The 21,978-nt window shown below is 38.0% G+C and overlaps 1 protein-coding gene across 1 annotated transcript in view; it reads right to left on the bottom strand.

Moving 5' to 3' along the window:
- lysmd4 (LysM, putative peptidoglycan-binding, domain containing 4) overlaps positions 1–21,978 on the bottom strand; it is a 126,309-nt gene that overhangs the window by 93,292 nt on the left and 11,039 nt on the right. The gene's annotated exons all lie outside the window — the stretch shown is intronic.

Here is a 21,978-nt window from a genome sequence, read left to right as displayed (position 1 = left end):
CTTAAAGACATCTCCTCTGACACGTTCATGAGAAACGGCAGTTCTGTTGGCAGGTAGCTTGATTAACTGCTGCAGTCCTGAATGTGTTATGAAATGATATAGTTTCCCTTTCTACAGAGTTGATCTGTTGGTTCTGTAGGTGTTAGTTATTTCCCTATGTTTTCTACAGCTTCTACCCATTAACACGTAACACTTAGGAGATCGCCCAGTAAATGATCGACTCACATGACAGTTATGGGTCTCTGGCTGCAGATGACGGGGTGCTTTAAAGGCGCAGTAAATTATTTTGAAAGTAAAAGCAAAGCCGGGCGGGTGCAGGGAGTAAGCATGCCATTAACATTCTCTCTATTAGGATATACACACCACACATTTCATTTAGCTGACATTTGTGTAGGCTTCTACAATTAAGGTAATATGAGGCTTTGCACCACACATTGCAACCCATGCTTGCAGGAGCTATTTGAGGGCTTGAAAACAAGGTTTAAAATGGTTAATTGGAGCAGTGAGGGTTTTATTGAGGAGCTGTCTTTTGTTGCATGCTTTCCCAACCCTTTGACCCACAGGCATACACCTGGTATTGGGTCAAGTTACAGCCAGGCTCCAAGGCTCACAGGTCAAGACCTAGTGCGTCACAGACCTCTAATCCCTTGCATGGCAACATATTTGACTGAAAGGCTAGAACTGCATACTCCCAGACTTAATTCTTGAAAAAGTACAGCTCTCTCTAGTTTGCTCTTTTGCCCCTTTTCCTGTCTTTTCCTTCGCTCTTCCTACAAAGTGATGATTTAACACTTAAAGGATGTTAAAGAGGTTTTGTGGAGCCTCAACCTGCTGTGATTTATGAGCTTACTGAATTATGAAAAGTACTTTTTGTCTTTACATGAGTTTGTGTATGTGTGGGATGTACAGTATATGTGTGTGTAGTTGTGTGGGAAGCAGAGGGAGAGAGAGGAGAGCAAGTTTATCCGTGTTGCTTTTTTTCCCCACTTTCTGAAGTTCTGACAGAGAGATAAATTTTAATTCAAGGTTCAACACTCAAGGATTAGAAAAAAGCTTACGGGACAATATAGTGAAACTTTGACTGTGATAGCAAATATTTTAATTGAGCAGGTTATGTTGTCTTACTTGAACAATTCCTTTTTTTTGCTTTTGTATTCAGTGAAGTCGTTGAATGCACTGCAATATTTTCTGGCTGCCAGGAAGAGGTGAAAGAAAGGCTACAGAGCTGGCGCATTATGTGAAAATGCACTCCTACAAAGTTTGTATTTTGACCCGAAGGTGCATACTAATTACACCACAGATTATTCTCTCAGGCAGTGCAGTGATAAGCACACCAGGGGGAGCAGTTATACTGTTATTTTGAACCAGAATCCAAGAAAAGAGACGCTTGGAGTTCCCATCTTAGATCCTTTCACAAGCAACAGAATAGATATTTCTTGCATGATTACATAAATAAGCACATTTCTACTGGAGACCTGTTTCACAGTCTGCCCAATTGCCCTGCCTCAAGTGGCCCCCGCTGCTCCTGGTTCAAAGGATTTCAGAGCATAATCCTGCCTGACTCCTGAACAACATGCTCGTTCATACACTCTCCCAGCTTGCACTGTTTTGAAACGGTGCTCCGTATTTATGACTGCAATCAAAAATGATGGCAATATACTCGTGGGATGTACACAACACAAAGAAGTTCACTCGCCTCTTCTTTATGTGGGTTCATTCTGCTTTCTAGGTATAAAATAATTAGTAAGCTGCCACACATAACACCCTCTTTCTATTCTATTATTATAATTCATTGTTGACTGCTTGTAAGTATTTCCATTCCACTTTTTAGCGGTCGTTGCTAGCGGCTGTACGCCCCTGTGCTGTTTATTGCAGTCAGATTACTCAGCACTTCTGCGCTGCCTGTCAGAAAAAGAAAGAAGCATAATGAGTTAAGCAACTGTGTGTTCACCTCCCCGCATCAGCAGTCTTTAACGGTTTCAGTAACACAAGTCGGTGTGTATGGTTGATGTGTGTGTGACAAGAACAACCACCTCAATGACAACAGCAATAACAAGACAAAGCACAACAAAACATTTCACACACTGGTAATATGTCGTGACAGGCAGTCATGTCAGTGGTTAAATATACAAAATCTCACTATATGTTCTTACACATGCAGTAATTTACTATATATTAATTTTTATGACATTTGCGTTACCAATACGATATAATTTCCTTTTTTTCTACTAGTTTGTTATTAGTACAGCAATTTCACCTCTGGTCAAATTTTTAAAAAAGTACCCACAAGCACTTTCAGTTTCCTCTATATTTACTGTGACACACTACACAGCTCGTTGTGTCATTTTGCTGCCAAAAATACAAATTCCACTTGTTAGGCACTCGGTAAGTTGTGTAAGTCTGAGTTGCAGAACATGGTCAGCATGAACACCTTCAAGCACCTATGCACACTGCATGGAGCAGCGTGTTTATGGTGAAGCCACAAAATATAACATCCAAAGTCAAATAACAGTTCGGACAATTTCACCAATAATGCAGACAACATTGTTTGTTTTGCATTACAACATTCTTATATTGTATTCTACAACTCTTCACATAGAATTGTAGCCATATTTTTACTCTATTTACACTTTTTAAAAAAGAAAGAAAGACCTATTTGTTCAAACCCCCACTGTTTGTGTCACTGTGTGTGTGTGTGTGTTTATGCGAGTGCATGTGTGGCTTTTGGGGGCCAAGTCCTCTCTCTTCTTTTTTCAGGATCAGGTAAATGGCTCTATTACCACACTTCTTTAAGTTGGTTATTGCTCCATATAACTGACATACGGCACTGCCTCCATTTTTGTCCCAGACAGTTATGGGTCTGTGGTGATCATGTGAGGAATTTCTCTGGTGCCCTTGGTTTAATAGGATGTGTGTCTTACATCTCTGATAAATACACCCATTTGTGGAAAGTAGCCGGGAACGTTAGCAGCCTATACCATTTTATCCTGGTCCTTTTAACGTGCAATATAACAACTACACAGAGATCTCTGTACAAGTGTTTTAGGACATGACAACAGAACTACCATTTGTACCTCTGGCAGATGCTTTATCTGACTCGGTTATCAGGGAGAAGATAGCATTTTAACTTGTGAGGCAGAAATGCTGAGAGGCCGTAACAAGGCAGAGACACGCTGAACTTTTTCAAAAGCGATTGCTGAACTCTGACTTTCAGATTCCTTCTCCTCACCCCTGACTTCCTGTCTTAACACAGCGGAGGACGCCGCTGAAAGTCTCATTGCCATTCCTCTGCTCTTGGCCTTTCTCTTCCTGCGGGAATTACCCCGAGTTGTGTTGCAGCGAAGCAACTGTTTATTAAGTTTCCACTCTGTTAATTTTCCACTTTGTTGTGCTTCTCTAAACCTCAGACACTCAGGCGAGCCATGTCAGTTTCCTCCCCAGACTCGGCGACATGAAATACGTTATGGGTATTAAGAGGTTTTTACAGTTGAAAGTTGTTTGCTGTAGTGCTGCATATGTTAATGTGATTATGAATTCACAGTTTTAGAAGAGCCTTGTACCTGACCTGCTGGTTTCTGAAGTGCAAATTAAGTTTATGGCTTGAGTTTCAGCTTTCGTTGTCTGTGTATATTTTTTGCTGTTTCACCTGCTGGACCTGCTTTTGATTACACAAAAAACAGTTTCCTTATACTTAAGGTTTGCTTACCTTATTAGTACGATAGAAATAGCAGGCAGTTTTCCCTATTTGTATGCAAAGTATTTTATGGAAAAAAAAAAAAAATATATATATATATATATATATATATATATATATATATATATATATATATTAAATATAGACATGGCCATAAGACCAGTTTTACAGACAGACAGAGATCAGTCTAATCAGTGTCATTTATATGAACATCAACTAAATGATATGGCATATAATATTTTAAAATGAGCAACTTACAACTTACTCCAGCTGACCATTTTGTGTCTGCAGAGTGTTAGTGTTCCTACTGTATGCAAGTATCACCTATCAATTAAAGTCTAGTTATACAGTTTGACACACTAACTCCTTTTAACTTTAAGGTAAATTTAAATTGCCATGTTCAAAGGATATATATTTTTTAATGTGAATAGAATTAGATTTTTCACATTAATGACTGCAAATATATTTAAAAAAATAAATGAAAAAGCAAACATAAATTAGGATATTCAATTAATGCTTCTGTTTAGTACCAAAAGAAGAAAATTATAGTGATTATGTGAAAAAGAGGAGTATGAACCATAATTTTTGTGGATGTGCTAATGTGCTTGTTTCTTTTTTTTCCCTTTTATATGTATTGTTGCTGCACATGCAGGTCCACACATGCCGGAAAAAAAAACCCCCTCTGATTTAAAAATGCCTGTGAACATTTCTAAGGATGGAGGTGGGGCGCAGAGCCATTTACACTTCTAATTTAAGGGTTCTTTATTCCCAAATGTTAAATACTAATGATTAGCCCCCATTTTGAGCTCAACCCCCACTGGAGGCCTGTTCAGGATCTCCACTGAGGCATTTGTGTGTGTCTACCCTGCTCCTTTCTTCTACTTTTAGCCACACAGGCTCAACTTCACAGGACAGTCGACAGCCCGTGGACAGCAGATGAAAAACTAAGGCAGCATATCCTGCGCCTGTTAAGTCCTCAACTAATTAGCAAAAATGGTGTCCTTTCTTTTCTTTTTAAGCATTTAGTCTCGGGGGGTGGTAGAGAGAGAATAAGACAGAGAGGAGGAGACGGAGAAAGGGGGGAGATAGGGAGTGCGGGAGAAAAGAGAGATGGAGAAATGCTGAGAGCGAGGCTGGAGCGAGGGAGTGACTGAGAAGGAGGAGAGGCATCTGAGCTCTCAGCTGGGCTGTTTTGAAAACACACTGTTGAAAGCCTCTCGGTTAATTCATGGCTTTTGTTTTTAGACCTTTTGTGTTTGCCAGTTTGACCATATAACATCATACATCTGGTCTATAGATTTTTGGGGGCTTTCTCGCTCAGGGACCCATAGTGTCCCCCTGGGCTCAAATTCGAGTGGTCGTGTAACATAAAAGCATCTCAAGTGTGGGCTGAGGGAGAGACACAGAGAGCCAGAAATGGGGATAGATGGCAGGGATGCATGCTGAACGTCAAGGGATAAGAGTAGAAAATGGTTTTACTCTCCTCCTCTTTGGTTTGTTGTTGTCTTAGAGTACCAGGTGAGATATTTCATGTGGCTGTTTGAAAAAGCAACTGACCATTTACAGACATTTCTTTCTGTATTTTGAAGATGTAGTGTTCTAAATTTAAACTTTAGCATGGATTTCAAAAGTCGGGACAAAAGCATCCTATGTCCTATGTTAAATCAAAAATTATTACTCATTAGTGTAATAATAGCCAAATAATGCTAACCAGATTCTGTGCCACAGCCAAATGTATATATAGAATAACCAATGCATAGTCCCCTGCAAGCATTATTACTAAATAAATCACATTACTTAAATTATGTATGTATATTTTTTACTCCACATTGTAAGTTTTGATAATTGCATTTGCATTACAGCTTTGTTTTTTTTTCCATATGGTGTTTCTTTTAAAGTGAATTATTGTGAAACACGAATTCACTGATAAACTTGCAAACAGAAGAATATAGTTTCTAAGGTAAAAAAAAAAAGTATTGTTCTTAATAACGCTTTTTTAGGGATTTGTCTCTACATCTTTGACGTTCCGATAAAGCCAGATTTTTTTTAGTTGCCTGAAGCCATCATAACATATTAGAGAAAAAAATTTGAATATTTTAGTACTGATGATTTTCTTCAGAACTTGGCATATAGGAGAATCTTCTCAGGCTGACAGGATGAGTTGTTTTAAAGGTAAACTATGAACTAATTACTAACCCATGCAACAGTGACACTGGTGGGATGACTGACAGTGTATAGTCATCCCAACATATGATTTTTGGTCATCTGAAAAAGGCAAAACTGCAGCAGTGATTACTTGTGTCTGCACATCTTTGCATTTTCAGAATGATTACAAACAATCATGTGTTTAAACAGCTGTTTAAAATGTTGATAACTGGCAGTGATAGTTGAAGTGAATAGCGGTGATAAGCTCACTGCAATTAGTGTTCTGCTGGGAAACCTTGGGTCTTGGCCTTGGTGTAAATGTTACTTTTTAATGTAGTAGCCACCTAAACAATGTTGCAACAGCCCTCCCTAACAATGGTGACCTCCACTAGCAGAACACTGTCCCCTGCCAAACTGCAAAAACTGTTTAGGACCCAGCCTGCAAAAACACCAGATTTCAATCTGATTGGTAGAATGCACCTGAGCAAGCCCAATGTATGAAGACATCACAGGATCCAACATAATCAGTGCTCACATTTTATTTAGCAGAGACAGACGCTATTAAATTAGTTCATAATGACACTATAATAAGATTAAGGCTATCAATTTTGGTATCCACTCTATGCTCGTTGTCACTCAGAGTTCATGTTGTAAAATATGTTGTAAAATGGTCTCAGTTACAATTAAAAAGGAGTATAACACAGGAAAGATTTCAAGTGGGGAGAATAATTTCTTCAGTCAAATCGACCTCTTGTACATCAAAGTGTTAATAGAAAAAGAGGTTTAGATTTTCATTGGGACTTAACTTCACACTGGGACATCCAATAGATCAGCGGTCCCCAACCTTTTTTGCGCCACGGACCGGTTTATATCCTACAATATTTTCACGGAGCGACCTTTAAGGTGTCGCAGGTAAATACAAAAAAATAAAACCAGTACCGGTACCAAAAAAAGAAGAATTATTCATAACAGAGTTAACAGAGTTAACTGAGTTAACGATAAAAATGATTAAAAAAAATAATGCTAAAAACCAATAAAAACCCTGAAAACCATAAATTTCACACCCGAGCCTCAACTCTCCCAGCCCGGTACCAAACGACTCACGGTCCCTGGCCCGGGGGTTGGGGACCGCTGTAGTAGATGACATCAAAGCAGCCATCTATTATATGCAAACTACGGCCATACCTAGAAATAGGGTCGATCAGCTCTTAGTGTTAATTTCCTAAATTTAGCTTAAAGCATTCAGTACAAATTCCTCAAATCACTGTGTATGATTTCTAAATGTAGAAATTAGACATTTTTACTGACTTATGAGCTTTCTGATTATGTTCTCAGGATTTTACAGAACCTTACCATAAACACACATGATTAATGCCTTTGATTGGTCAGCACAGCATGCTGCTGGAGCCCTACTGCTTTGGCTTCTCCACTGTGCTGATCACTGATGTCGAAACACATTAACTTCAGGATAGAAGACTATAACATATTTCATATATGCAGAGTACAGGTGAGAGTTATTCCCATTTTTACTGCTATCACTGCATGGCTCAGATGATTTCTGAGTGCGATGTGTACTAAATATAAAGGTATGTATTAGTATTTAATACAAGTGACAAAAGGATACTGACTGACATGAGAATATTCTCTGCTAAGTCAAACGAAGTTTGATATACCGTAACCTTGGGAAAAATTACTATGGCTGAGAAGTTGACACATGACATGAGCGTGGCATATGATAGGACATTATACAATAATACATTACATAACCATAATACATTACACTGGTTAATGACATATTAATAATAATCTAATTAATAATGAAAAATAACATATATATTATCTCATCTTATTTTGAACTTTCCAAGGATTATGCTACATTGTTCAATAGTAATGGAGCTAAATATGAGTGCACAGTATGGCTTGTATGATTTCTGAAGTTTCTAAATAGATGTGTTTTCTTATATATAATATCAGTTTGGAGTAACTCAAAGTAAGCTGTATTTTTTCACGTATTGGACCTCATATTGCCCAGAGCCAAGTATCTAAGGGTCAAGGGACTACACCCAATAAATCAATATGAGATATAATAAGCGGAAAAAAATGAAAAATGGTGACTGTATTTACATGATACATGGACTGCATAGACATGCACAGGAGCAATACGAGCGTGTGCACGTCTGTTCACATGAGGATGTACATATATATGAAGATACAAAAAGATCACTACCCCCACCCCAACAATGGGAGGAAAAGAAAGAAGAAATCCCAAACATATACTTGGGTTATAAATTAGGAGCTGTCAGTATTACAATGTATATTAATAGTCACACCTCTTTTTAATGAGTTTGGCATTGGCAGCTGAGAGGAAATACAAGTCATCATAGCACAGCTCATGCGCACCCCGATGAAAGAACCTATAATAAATCTTGTGAGAGCAGGGCTCACCATAAATATGTATCGCATAAGGCATCTGTTTTACATTCTGCATATAAATCAGCCGGAGTGCTGAATAGCAATGAATCAGACACTCGACGGTTGATTTGATAACAAATCGACTCTGAACTTGGGAGGGGAGAATTTAAAGCCTTAGACAAAAGTGGGGAGTGGTGGGGTCAGTCAAGACCTGTGAGGCTCTGACATGAGTCTCTTCAAGCAGATAATGCTACAGTTTTCCCCCTGGGTCAGGTGTGGGACTAATCTTCCTTGAGTTATCCTTTTGTACACTGTACTCTTTGACATGTCACAGATGATGCCAGTACCTGCGTCTGACGTGGCCGCAGCATGAGTCTAAGGAACAGCTACTGTACAAAGGATGTGAGGAGTGCACGATGATGATAGCTGCAGATTTGGATCTGAACACAATATATTCACTTGAAATTAAAATAGCACGAGAGAAAAAGTCACTTACTCGATGGCTCTGGACATACTATGCCTCTGATTCACTCCTTGTGCCTAAACTGACCAATTGTCATTCCTCATAAGTCATGTGTCGACCTAATCCTCTAAAAATAACCCAATCAGAGGCACCGAAGGGTGGGCCTTAACTTCGCACATTTCCATATAGTCTTTTCAAAGTAAAAGCCTAGAGACCCAGACCTTATGACCTTACAGATGGTTATGATGACAGTGTGGTGTATTCAACTCGTTACCTTTACTTCAGAAAACAGCACAGTGCATCAGTGGTTAGTGCTGTTGACTCACAGTGAAAGGATCAATGTGGGATGCATCTACGTGTAGTTTGCGTGTTCTCCCTGTATCTGTGCAGATGTTTTGTGAGAGCTCCAAATTCCCCTGTGTACTAGGTTAATGCTGGCTACGTCATCTGGGGACACTACAGCAAATGAAAATCTCAATCTCAAGAGTTTCATTTCCTGGTTAAATAACTATTGAAAACCAAGCGCACTGTATCTGCTGTCACTCTTCTGCTTTCCAATATGCACATAAACAGTGTTTGCAGATAATGTTACAGTTATTGCAGCTTTAAGGAGGATGTTACAACCTTTATGAGCTTCTAAACATGACAAGATCAATAAAATGCTATGGCTTTTGATGCCTGAGGGGTTATCAGTTTGACTCTAGTGTTGACACAGATAGGACGAGGTCACTGAAAAATCAAGAAGGCACGAAAAGTAAGGCCTTTTCTTCCTTTTCTTGTTTATTTCTTTGTCTTTACTTTTAGTTCTTGCATGAGATATAGTTGCTCGTCAAATATAAACAGCTAGATACAAAATAGAAATACGGTATGTTTGAATTTTTGAGAATAGGAAAAAACCCAGATTAATTATGTGATGGTAACTCTACTACAATTTTACCTCAAACCTGCAGAACTGTGAAATATCTGTATTAGGCAACTGTCAGCTTTTTTTTAAATGACTTCTTTGACTCAGGTGAGATTTTGGCCTATCTCTACACAATGCAATATATGTCTTAAGTGCACAAAAAACAAACAAACACACACATTTTACTTGGACAGTATATGTACACAGGGGCATTAGGTTGGGTGAGGCTGTAAAATATGCTTAACAATGTGGCTGGCTGATTCAGAAAAAGAAGACATAACCATCAACTGAGCCAAATGGGAGCTCTCTCCACAAACATACAAATTATCTTGTGATAGCAGCTGGGGTCTAACATCTGCCTGGGAAATCAAATATCCAGGGAGCAGATGTTCGTACAACCAATGGTGTTATTTTCTGTGCTTTCAATTGCCCTTGGCTGTAGGGGCAGTGCTTAAATAAAGGTGTGTCACTTGCCTAACTTGGCCCAAAAACTACCCTGGACATTCCCGCAGTTTAAAAAAAAACAGAAAGAAAGAAAGAAAAAAAAGACTGTATGTATAAAAGTTAATCATTTAGGAACTTTTGTGTAGAAAATGCATTTAAAGACACTATGTTTGGACAGCTGATATATCATCACATCAACAAGTCAGACCTCCCAGAGGCCTGCGGATGCAGCATCTCCAAAGACAGGATGCCAGAAGGAACGTTAAAGGCAAAAGAATCAGAAGCCAAGGGAAGCTATCTGGAGAGCGTACACCTCAGCATGTTCTTTTCCCCAGTTGTTCAGAACAAGCAGATGGTCTTCAGTGAAATTCAACAGTCTTCTCTTGCTCCAGGGGTATGAAGACAATTGGGAGTGAGTTTCTCCTGATAAGAAATAAGACAAATTTACTATATGCTATGCTGACATTTTGAAGGCTGCAGACCAATTTAAGTTTAGCATTTTAACTTTTTCTGAATTCGCTATATTGGTGATGTTCTATGCAATAATTACTGAGGAGGTATTTGTTTAACAAAACATATATTAGGGTTTCATATTGTTTGTCATCTACTCATTTCAGCATTAAATATTGAGCTGAAGTGTGGTGCTCAGAGAGAGAGAGAGAGAGCTTTGTGTAGCTTATTAGCTTTTAAGCTCATTACTGTTCTATATTGCCACCTCAGATATAATGTCCCCCAGCCCCCAATCAAGTACACAAGCAGTAAGCAGACCACAATCAGGTAAACCCACTTTGTGCTACATGTTAAAAATCAAGCAACAGAAAGATAACTTAGAACTGGTTGTAAATAAAAGAGCAATAAAAATAATAATGCTGCTGCATTATATTATTAATGAACAATACAAAGGTATAGTTGAGAAAACATGGATGTTGCCATCCTGACATTACCCTTTCGTCCATGAAATAAATTTTTTATACACTGAAGATCTAAATGTTGACTACATCACTTGGCCGACGTCGGTCATCGTGAATGACTGAAGTCGTTGGAGATAATTATCTGCCCTGTTCGCAGATTTGTAAGGCGGCACTAAGCTAAGCAGATAATAAATCCAATGGAAAATTTTGTTAACTAGTTGGTTTTAGCAGTAATAGTGATATTATTTCTTCTGTGCAGTCTTACTTGTGTTTTGTCATCAGTGGAGTGCTCCCTATCTAGTATTAAGGCTATTAAGGCTATTCCGTGTTTGCTAACTTTTCAGACTGTGAAGCAATGTCCAATTCTTAAACCTTTATTTTGTAATTTTAGCTGTAAAAGTAGAAATTAATTTTCATCTTTAAGGACTTGAGGAACTGAGGAGTTGTAGTAATGTAAAGAACACATGTTAAAATCTAGGCAGAACTTTTATGTTTTATGTTCTAATTTTTATGTCGGCATTCAGACAGCAGTACCTTATAAATGCTTTGATCTACCATGATACGCCAAATATAATGATAAAACCCATCTTCCCATCTTTAAGAAACCCAAGCAATAACTGAGTTGTGATCATTTAAATAGGTTTTGTAAAATGGGCCCACCACCAGGCTGATGGGGAAACAAGGGTAATGCAGTCTGTGGCAGAATTGTGTCAGGGTTGTTTTTTTCTTCAATTTTTCTTCAATTTTAGTTTTTCTAATCTTTACAAAAATTGGCATAAAAGATCTTCAGACCAAATCTTATAAACATTATGAGGATTTTTTACTTTTAAAGCATTTGCTCATTATAATACTTAAGCAAAACTGTAAGCAGTGAGGCCATCCAGCAGGAAGTCACATCATGTCTCATTAATTCTTTGATCTCTCAAAAGTTGGTGGTCCTACTCGGGATTCTATTTTAAGGAAACACCGAATATTCAGCGTGGGGATACAAGTGAGATCATATGTTTTCAGCAGACACCAAACTTGGCCAGACACCAGACTTTGTACCCCTTTCTGAAGTTTTCCCTACAAGAAAACGTTCTTTGATCAATGGGAGACAAGCCCATAAGCAAAAAGCACATTTCTCCTAGTATTGCTTATAGCCACCCTTTTAAGATCATCAAATCAAGTTGCCATGGCGACAGCCCTGCTGAACCGTTGTCCACCTCATCCCTCCTTGCAGCTCTATATGAGATGATCTGGCACCAAACGAATATCTCTCATTCAAAAAACAGGGCAGAAGAAAGCATTAGATATGAGTTCTGTTCTGTCCAGAGATGACAAACAAAAAAGATTGAGGAAGAGACTGGCTCTGAAGTTTTTTTTTTCTTGCAGCTTGATTCACACCTGCACACCCTCCGTGGCAGCATGTTCTGCAAGGGTCGTCTGTTGCACGGCGGGAGTATTTGGGGATGATTAATTGCTCTGTCTTGTCAATGGTGTGCTCAAAACAGCGGGATCCTCTGCATATGTAAATACAAGCAGTCTCAGCACAGCAATCTAGAGCAGGATTAACACAGGTATGCTTCAAAACGCAGACCTACTCACCAATCTTTTCTGCTGTCTCTGCTATCCAACATTGGTTGAAAGAACAAAACAGCCATTTTTCTTCTCCTGATCCAATAGAATACACAATGGCATAGCAAAATTGTTAAAAAAAACAAGTTGAAAGATGCAACGAATTTGTATTAATTTTGTTAAGAAACACGAGTGTTGTAAAGGTTTATGTTACGAGTTAATAACACAGAATAATAGTACTTTATAATGTATTTAATTAAATAGAAGTAGAGAAACAGACATTTATAATAAAAATAATTTCAAAAAAGATCTGATCACTTTTACCACCACATTAGCTAATGTAGCTTTATGTCTAATACAGCTCTCATCAGATGACTTCATATACTTCTTCCCTTGCACCAGTTTTCAGTTTAAAATCCAACAATTAAAGTACATTATGAGTTAAAAAAAATAGCTGGGTGATCAATGGATAATTGAACAGGCCTAAGATTAGTTTAGTTTCCTTAGTGAGCCAATACAGTAGCCTTTATTTACACTGGGTAAAAACATTAACTTTACTGCCGCTTTACAACACTAAAAGTGAGACTTTTTGAGGAATATTTTGCTGTTTCACTGCTCAGTATCTAGTGAAAAGTAGTCCTGTATTGCTAAAGATACTAAAATAGAGAAATCACCTCAAAATAAGCTATTCATAAAAGGTTTCCTGGCATCTTTGATAATTAAGTGTCTAACAAGGTCTTAGACGTCTAGCAACACCACCGTTTTTATTTTTTTCACGATATGTTTCATCCTTTAATGTCATTGGCTATTACATGTGAACTCACTGGCTCATGGCAGGTAAGGAATTTATTGGCGCTCCATTATTACGGGATGGCAGAGAAAGAAGTGCAAATCGCTACGGTTTTCTGAAGATGTTATGACCTCCTCTTAGATTATGTCTTCTGACAGGTTTGTCATCCCTGTGCACTGATGTGCTCTATAGAGTGCTCTGATATCATTAGCTTCATTGCTCCTAATGTGTCCGAACCCCTCAGCAGGAGGACAGGTCATATATTGTGGCCAAAAGCCAAAAGCAAGATAGCAAGATTGCTGAATGAATGCATTCTTACTGGGTAAAATCAGCCTGATCAGAGGGAGACATAATATGAACGTAAAACCTTTTTGTTGCCAGTTTACCTGGTTATCCATCATTTTAGATGATAAAATTATTAGCACACACACATATATATACATATATATATATATATATACATATATATATACATATATATATATATACACATATATACATATATATATATATATACACATATACATATATATACATATACATATACATATATATACATATACATATATATATATATATATATATATATATATATATATATATATATATATATATATATGTATGTATGTATGTATGTATGTATATATATATATATATATATATACATACATACATACATACATACATACATATATATATATATATATATATATATATATATCATTCAATTGTATTGGAGATACAAAGTAATACACTTTTATTGTAGGCTATGCAGTAGCAGAGGGGTAAGCTCATAGCTGCCTGAAAGGATTGACAACAGTCCTGCTAAAGCAAAGTGTCTTTTTTGCAGAGGCCACTGAGGTCAGGAAGCAACAATAACAGGAGTGGTGGGACGTGAAGGACACCCCTGACTTCTAGATTATGAGTCTTTGGAGCATGGACAAGTTGTTCTATACAGCACATACTGCAACATACAGCTATGCAAGAGTGAAAATACGCTAAATATGCTGTGAGGAAATATGTAGAACTGGGAATTTCCCTTGCAGTTGACAGTTATTAAATTTGATATTGTTAATGACAGCAGATGTTGCCTGCAAGAGACCTCCCACTCCCTTATCAAGCCAAGTCTAAGAATGGGTTCTATCTACCTGACTGCCTCTTTTTATCTCTCTTTTATTAATCTTACTACTTAAAAGGCCACATCGCTAATTTTTAATCCAAATCCTGTTTCCACAGAACATGTGTCTCTGCTGCTGGATGGCACATTCATATCATCTGGCCTGTATTAGCCTCAGTCATTTAAAATTAGTTATTTGAAAGTCATTAGTCATTTTTTTCTTTTATAGCTCAGAGTGTGTGAAAGCTAATATGTAGAGGTTCTAAACAATGCCTAATATGGTCATTGAATTCTTTCTGCTAAAAGCAGCCTTTCTAACTGTTGCCCCAGGTTGCATTGGGACATGCAACTACCAAAACGGAAAAGTTGTGATTATACTCAAAACTTTGGTTTTCCAGGTCAGCTGACGAACACTTTTTTTTTTTTAAACAGAGGACGTTGAAACCAACAGTGCTGGACGCTTGTAGCTATCAGACCAATGGTTTCAATGTTAAGGACAGCGACTGCAACAGTATAGGCTTAGTTATATTTCTGAATGGGTGTGTTTGTCAACCTGCATTCTCATAATTTTATTTTATTATTTCTTAATGCTGCTGATCATAATGGAAGAAACAAGGTTTTATGAGTATTTACTCAACATTGTTGATGATATCATCTCGCACTCTAGGGGCTGTCTGTTTGGTTGATGGAAACACTGTAATCCACTGAAGCAGGGGGGAAAGGGGGAAAAAACAACAGCTGAAGTCTGGTGTGGGGATTTACACCAATCGAGGAAATTCCTATTTTTCTGCAACCAACAAGCGTTGCGGGCCAAAGAAAGGTTGTATATTTTTGTTAGGATGGAGAGGGGAGTGAATATTGCTGAAAGAGCGTCGCTCGCATTCAGATACAGACAAAAGGTGGAAATGAAATAACTTCCTTTCTTGACAAAAACACAGCAGCTCTTGACAGAATAATAGCAGCTGAGTAGATGGAGAAGGTCTGGTACTATAAGCTTTAAAACACAGGAAACTGTTGTGCAGCCTGCCTGCTTATTAAAAGTGAACAGACACACTCCTTAAAACAAAATCACAGTTTTTGCAAGCAGTTCTAATCACTAATGACATCTTACAATCTCACATTTGCTGCTAAGTATTCTGCTGATCATGACATATGACATATTTACTTCTCCAAACAATTTCAAAGTGAATCAATAAATGAATTGAATGAAAGCTTTTTCTGTTTTTCTAAAATGTGAAAGTCAAGAGCAGAAAGTCTTTCAGTTTGGAGTCTCAAAGTTTAACAATTCATATTTTCAAATTAGAGATAAATACAAAGATCTTTTGGTAATGGCTTTTATTTGGTAAATCTGGTACATTTTTTTCTCAAAGATCTGTATGACATGCAAAAGCAAAGAATTCCACATTCCTTAGCTATTGAGTGACTTGAGTAAACTCAGCTCAATAATAAATAACGTGCATTCTTTACTTTTCCGATAGCTATTTAACAGATTCACCTTACACTATATATATGGTTGGGGGCTTAAAGAGGGCCTATCAGGCTCATTATTAGGTACATATTTTGATTCTTTGACCTAACTATAGCAAATGTACATGATTCAAAGTTTACAGTAATCTCTCATTTATCTGAAATATCTTCTATGTAAGTGAGCTGTCAACTGATTTTAGATTCTTTTTTGTGTGAATAATTTGTAAATCTACAAGTGATATTGTTATCATATTACTGGAAACTCATGCTTGATTGGTGATTCTGCTAGTGTATAAATGAAGCTCCATTGACTACGATGCACTGCTGTTCAAAAGTTTAGAGCCATCTCTCATGTGTTTAAATTGTCCTAAAAATGAGAAATGGTTGCAATGATTTACTGAAACATGTAAACATGAATGGAAATACAATATACAGTCCTGAACAAAAGTTTAAGACGACTTGAAAAATGGCAAAAAAAATCATGTCTTTCATGTTTGGATCTTAAGAAGGTTCTAAGTAGAGCTTCAACATGCAAAAAAAAGAAATGGGAGTGAGACAAAACATTGTTTGAGCATGCAATTTATTGAAAACAACTCTTAAACTGAATCAAGCTCTTTTACAGCTGATCAAAAGTTTAGAACCGCACCTCCAACCCCCCAAAAAGAGAAATCAAAGTTCCAAACATGATCTCAGTAATGAGTAGCTCTACCGTTATTGCTGATCACTTCAAAAATTTGTTGCGGCATGCTTGATGCAAGCGTTTCCATGAGGTGAGTAGGAACATTACTCCAAGTGATGAAGACAGCAGCAGGAAGGGCATCTACTGTTTGTAACTGTTGTCCATTTTTGTAAATCCATCCCCAAAGGTTCACAGGGAACATGCAGGATGGTCCAGCAGAGTGATGTTATTGTCCTGGATTAAGTCCCTTGGCCTGCAAGCATTGTGTATTGTAGCGTTGTCCTGTTGAAAAACCCAGTCATTACCACACAGACGAGGGCCCTCAGTTATGAGGGATTCTCTCTGAAACATCTGGACATAGCCAGCAGCTATTTGATGCCCCTGCACCTCCTGAAGCTCCATTGTTCCACTGAAGGAAAAAGCACCCCAGACCATTATGGCACCCCCTCCACTGTACCACGTAGAAAACATCTTAGGTGGGATCTGCTTGTCATGCCACTAATGTTGGAAACCATCAGGACCATCAAAGTTAAAATTTTTCTCATCAGAGAATAAAACTTTCTTCCACCATTCAATGTCCCATTTTTGGTGCTCTCTTGAAGAGTCCAAATGGTCAGTTCTGTGGAGTTCAAGGAGACGTAGCCTTTGAAGACGTTTTTTCTTTTTGAAGCTTCAGTCTTCAGCCTTCAGTCTCTGATGCTGTACGATGGTTATGGGGCTGCAGTCGGCACCAGTAACATCCCTAATTGGGGTCGAGGATCATCCAGTGTCTTGACGGACAGCCAATTGGATCCTCCGGCTCAGTGCTGGTGACATTTTTTTGGGTCCTTCCACTTAACTATTTTGTTCCATAACCCTCAGGATCATTTAAGAAATTCCAAATGACTGTGATAGTGCGTCCCACCTCAGCAGCATTAGCACCCTGCGAGAAACCCTGCTTATGCAGTTCAACAATGCGACCACGTTCAAAAACAGAAAGTTTTATTTGCCTTTTCCATCAGAATGTCATGACAATATGACTACCTGACAGGAAATGACAATGAATCCACATTTTTGCACAGATTTGACCTTTTAAAGGCATGTCGTCTTAAATGTTTGATCAGCTGTAAAACAGCCTGTTTTAGTTTAAGCCTTGTTTTCAATAAATGTTTTGTCTCACTCCCATTTCTTCTTGTTGCAGGTTGAAGCTCTACTTGGAACCTTGTTAAGATCCAACCATGCAAAATATGATTTTTTTTTGCCATTTTTAAAGTGGTCTTAAACCTTTGATAGGGACTTTATAAGGTGAAAAAATAGAGTTTGCACTATTCTAATGAGCTTGAAAGTCAATGTTTGGTATGACTAGCTTATTCTTCAGCAGAGTGTGAACTTTTAGGTAAGCTTAGTTTCAACAGGGCCTAGAAATAGCTTTCCAGGCTTCTCGAAATACATTCAAAGCTCTTCTTTGGATGTTGGCTGCCTTTTATTTTATTCCCTCTCAAGATGATGCCACACTGCATCAATAATGTTGAGGTCTGGATTTTAGGAAGACCAATCCATCACTGATAATGTTTTACTGTATATTTTTCTATCCAGATATGTCTGGATAATGATTAACCAGGAGCACTTTAAAAGTATAAAGAAGGAGGCTTGACACTTGACTTACACAGTACTATACCTTACTTTTGCTGATACTAATATATGTGATAGCTCAAAAACAACTACAGCTGATTTAATTGAAATGAATTATTGTTTTTAAGCTAACAACATGAATACAATCTGGTGGACAGATGATCAATTTGGGAAGAGTAAATAAATAAACCTGGAATAAACAGGGTTACTGCAAATATTTGATTAGGCTTATTTAATTATTAATTCATTTGTTAAAATGTCCTAGAAAAATTGGACTATTCTCTTTAAATCTACATCTACACACCAGTGACTACTGATTTTTAATATTTCAAGTTGACACTTCTGTTGCTTGAGTAGGAAGCATCTTATGACTCTTTCATAGACAGTAGTTTGTAGGTCATTCATGATGAAAATTTAAGACCCCATTCTGGGTTGCTGGACCTCTTGACTATTTAAAAGCTATGTCCAATCAAGCAAATGATTCCTCTCGTGCAATATGGTAATGAGAGGGTGCATGTGTGTTTGTGTGTGTGTTTTAACATGCATGTCTTCGGGAGGGACTGGGGTGTTAATATATTATATTAGTGTAGTAAAAGCTAATTACCATATGTTTGGGAGTCCCATAAGCTGATGTACTTGATGTTTATAACTTGGATTAATAAAATGTCTCCACTCAATTACTTGAGACTCTGCTCTCTTAGCAGATAAACACTTGGCCTGCTAACCTGCTTTCTATCTGAAAAAATATGCCACTAGTATCTCTTTAAGGTGTAAAGAATGCATAACTTTTAAACAAAACTAAGACTTTGGATAAATATTCACTGAATCTTACATGTGGCATTTAAGGGTTTGTTTTATATTTTATGGTACATGTAATTAGTGTAAGGAAATGTCCTCATTGCATAACAGCAAGAAGTATTTCCTTACTTTTTAATAAGGAGTTTGCATGTTCTCTGCTTTTGATTGTGGTTCCTTGAATTAGTTTCCTTTACTTAGGAAATTAACTGATTTCAAACCATTGCCAGATTTGGCTATATGCAACAGTTTAATTCAATTCAGTAGCGTTGAGGTACTTCGGACTGTAAGGTGAAGTCTTTATAGTAGTGATATAGAAAACCCCAACAATCAAACAACCCACTACGAGCAAGCACTTAGTAACAGTAGGAAAAACTCTCTTTTCAAAGGAAGAAACCTCCGGCAGAACCAGGCTCCAGGAGGCAGAGCCATGTGCCATGACTGGTTGGGGGTTGAGAGGAAAGAGAAAAGAAGGAAAAGAAGAGAAAACAGCATTGGGAGAAACACAGACTTATTTAATAAATGCTGCAGCAATCTATAAACGACGTGCGAGTACTCAGAGCAGTCTGAGCATATAGTAGCAGAATGAAGCTGTGGTTGATTGTCTCCTGGTGTAGCCTTAACAATAAGTTTTATTAGATAATAATAAATTAGTGGGCTAGTTTTTAGCATTACCCTGACACTGAATATTTCAAATTTTAGAGATATTGTGCACATAAACAAAAAAAGCAGTCTTACATGTTTGCTCAATACACATTGAAGGATATATCAAAACGACTCAGATTGTTCACGGTGTTACTGAAGGACAAAGAAAGGCAATGAGAATAATTAGGTTGAAAGTGAAAGGAACTGAAAACAATGGGGGCCAAATATAATAACCCCACTTTTGACTGAATTAAGAGGAAAGAATTATGAGACATCCAGGCCTTTGTTTTCATGATATGCCTGTAGTTTAACTTCATAGATATGTGTTTTCTAATATCATTGGCTAAGAGAAGCATGTGTAATGCAAAAAGTATTGGTCCTACTGCAGAACCTGTGAAACGGTCGTGTGTGTGTGAAGAACAGTCTGCATTTACATGAACTAATTGGAATATATCAGTTAGATACAACTCAAACCACTAAAGCACAGCTCCTTTAATACCAACAGTGTGTTATAATCTTTGTAGTAATGTATGGTGATAAACAGTAGGGGTGCAACGATACACAAAATTCACGGTTCGGTTCGGTTCGATCCTTTGGTGTCACGGTTCGATATTTTTTCGATACAAAAAAAATGTTCATGCCTTTTTAATTTGTCATTTATTAAAATTATAAATATATATTTTAACTCAAAAGTACAGTTTTTAAATTTAACCCTAACCCTTGTGCGTGTTTTTTATTTTGACAGCGAATGCGCACCTGCGGACCACTTATGTGCAGCCCTGGTTATTTACCTCGTCATATTGCAGCCACAGAAATTATTTTGTCCATGAAACCATAAAGCTGCACTTTCTTTTTGCCTTATAGTCTGATTTGTCATAACTTCTCCGTTTTGTGGTAAGCTTTTCTTTGGCTGTCACTTCTTCACCCTGACCTGTCTTATTTGTCTTATTATTATATATACTGCTGCTTTTACACGTGCACTCACATAAGCTCAGCGATTCTCTGCGCGATCAACCTCTCACATGTTTAAGCTTGCTGCGGGAGATTTCACTTGTCATGTTTGCATATAAGCTAACGATTAATAAGACGATGTCAGAGGAATTGGTGCACAAATTATCATCACTCACAGATCAGTGCTGTCGCTCTCTATACACAGTTCGCACGATTGCAAAGTGAAAGCAAAAAAACAAGCGCAAATTCAAACGCGATTTCAATATGTCACATATTGACAGTGGCTCACCGATGCCAATGACATAATTACCCAGCTACATTTCTGAAAGAATGCAAAAGCATTGACATATATTTTTCCTTCCTACAATAGCCCGACGGGCAGGGAAGAGATAGATTTTGGTAGCCCGACTGAAAAAATCGCTAGCTCCAGGACGTCGGGCTAGCGATATTGCAAGCCCTGTATCTGATTGAGGAATCATGCATCTTTGGAAAAGAGAGTTTATTACAGAGAAATTTCTCTTTCCAAAATAAAAGCTATACTATCCGCTTCTTCTGGGCTATATTCTCAGCAGCATAAGGAGAATCATGTGCTAACAGCTGTCTAAATGACTCGGCTAAAGTTAGTAGCATGCTTGTTGTTTTTGTCTTTGCACTAGGATGATGTCGGCGTAAATGTGCAGTCATATTCGTTGTGTTCCCACTAGTGCTTTCAGGTTAATCTCGTTGAAATGACCTTAACACCACAACACGGCAAATCTCCGTTAACGAGCTACCGCCGATCGCCCCGTGCATGGGGCTAGACGGCCAACACGTTAACGAGCTAACTGCGCTAACACACTAGTTCCCACCCATGTAATTGAGCATTGCATGGCACATCCAACATACTGTTTTACTTTAGTCCATGACTCGCTTACCTTCAGGGTCATACGTCACATGAAAACCAAAATAATTCCAAACGCCAGATCTGAATGAGGGTGGGGGAGGTGCCCTGCGCTCTTCCTTCTGACTATGCTGTCTGTGTGGAGCGCTCAGTGGATCTGCGCTCGACAGTGCAGCCTAGGCGGAGTAGTCGAACGCAGATTCACTGAGCGCTCCACACAGACAGCATCGTCAGAAGGAAAGTTGATAAAATAAATTACAAATGTTGTATTGTTCGATACATATGCGTACCGAACCGAAAGCACTGTATCGAACGGTTCAATATCGATACGAATATCGTTGCACCCCTAATAAACAGTGTTGAATGTTACACTGAGTACTAACAGCACAGGCACAGAGATGAGTCCACTGTCAGAGGCCATAAGAAGGTAATTCATAGACTGTTTCAATGCTATCATAAATTCTGGAAACCTGATTGAAATTCTTTAGATAGACCACTTCCAAACGACAACCC

Source organism: Aulonocara sp. 'chitande type north' Nkhata Bay, linkage group LG7 (genome assembly GCF_057382095.1).
Source record: "Aulonocara sp. 'chitande type north' Nkhata Bay isolate Kocher_YH1m ecotype deep benthic linkage group LG7, A_spYH_male_GT1.1, whole genome shotgun sequence".
Taxonomy (NCBI): domain Eukaryota; kingdom Metazoa; phylum Chordata; class Actinopteri; order Cichliformes; family Cichlidae; genus Aulonocara; species Aulonocara sp. 'chitande type north' Nkhata Bay.
This window is presented reverse-complemented; position numbering and strand designations above follow the sequence as displayed.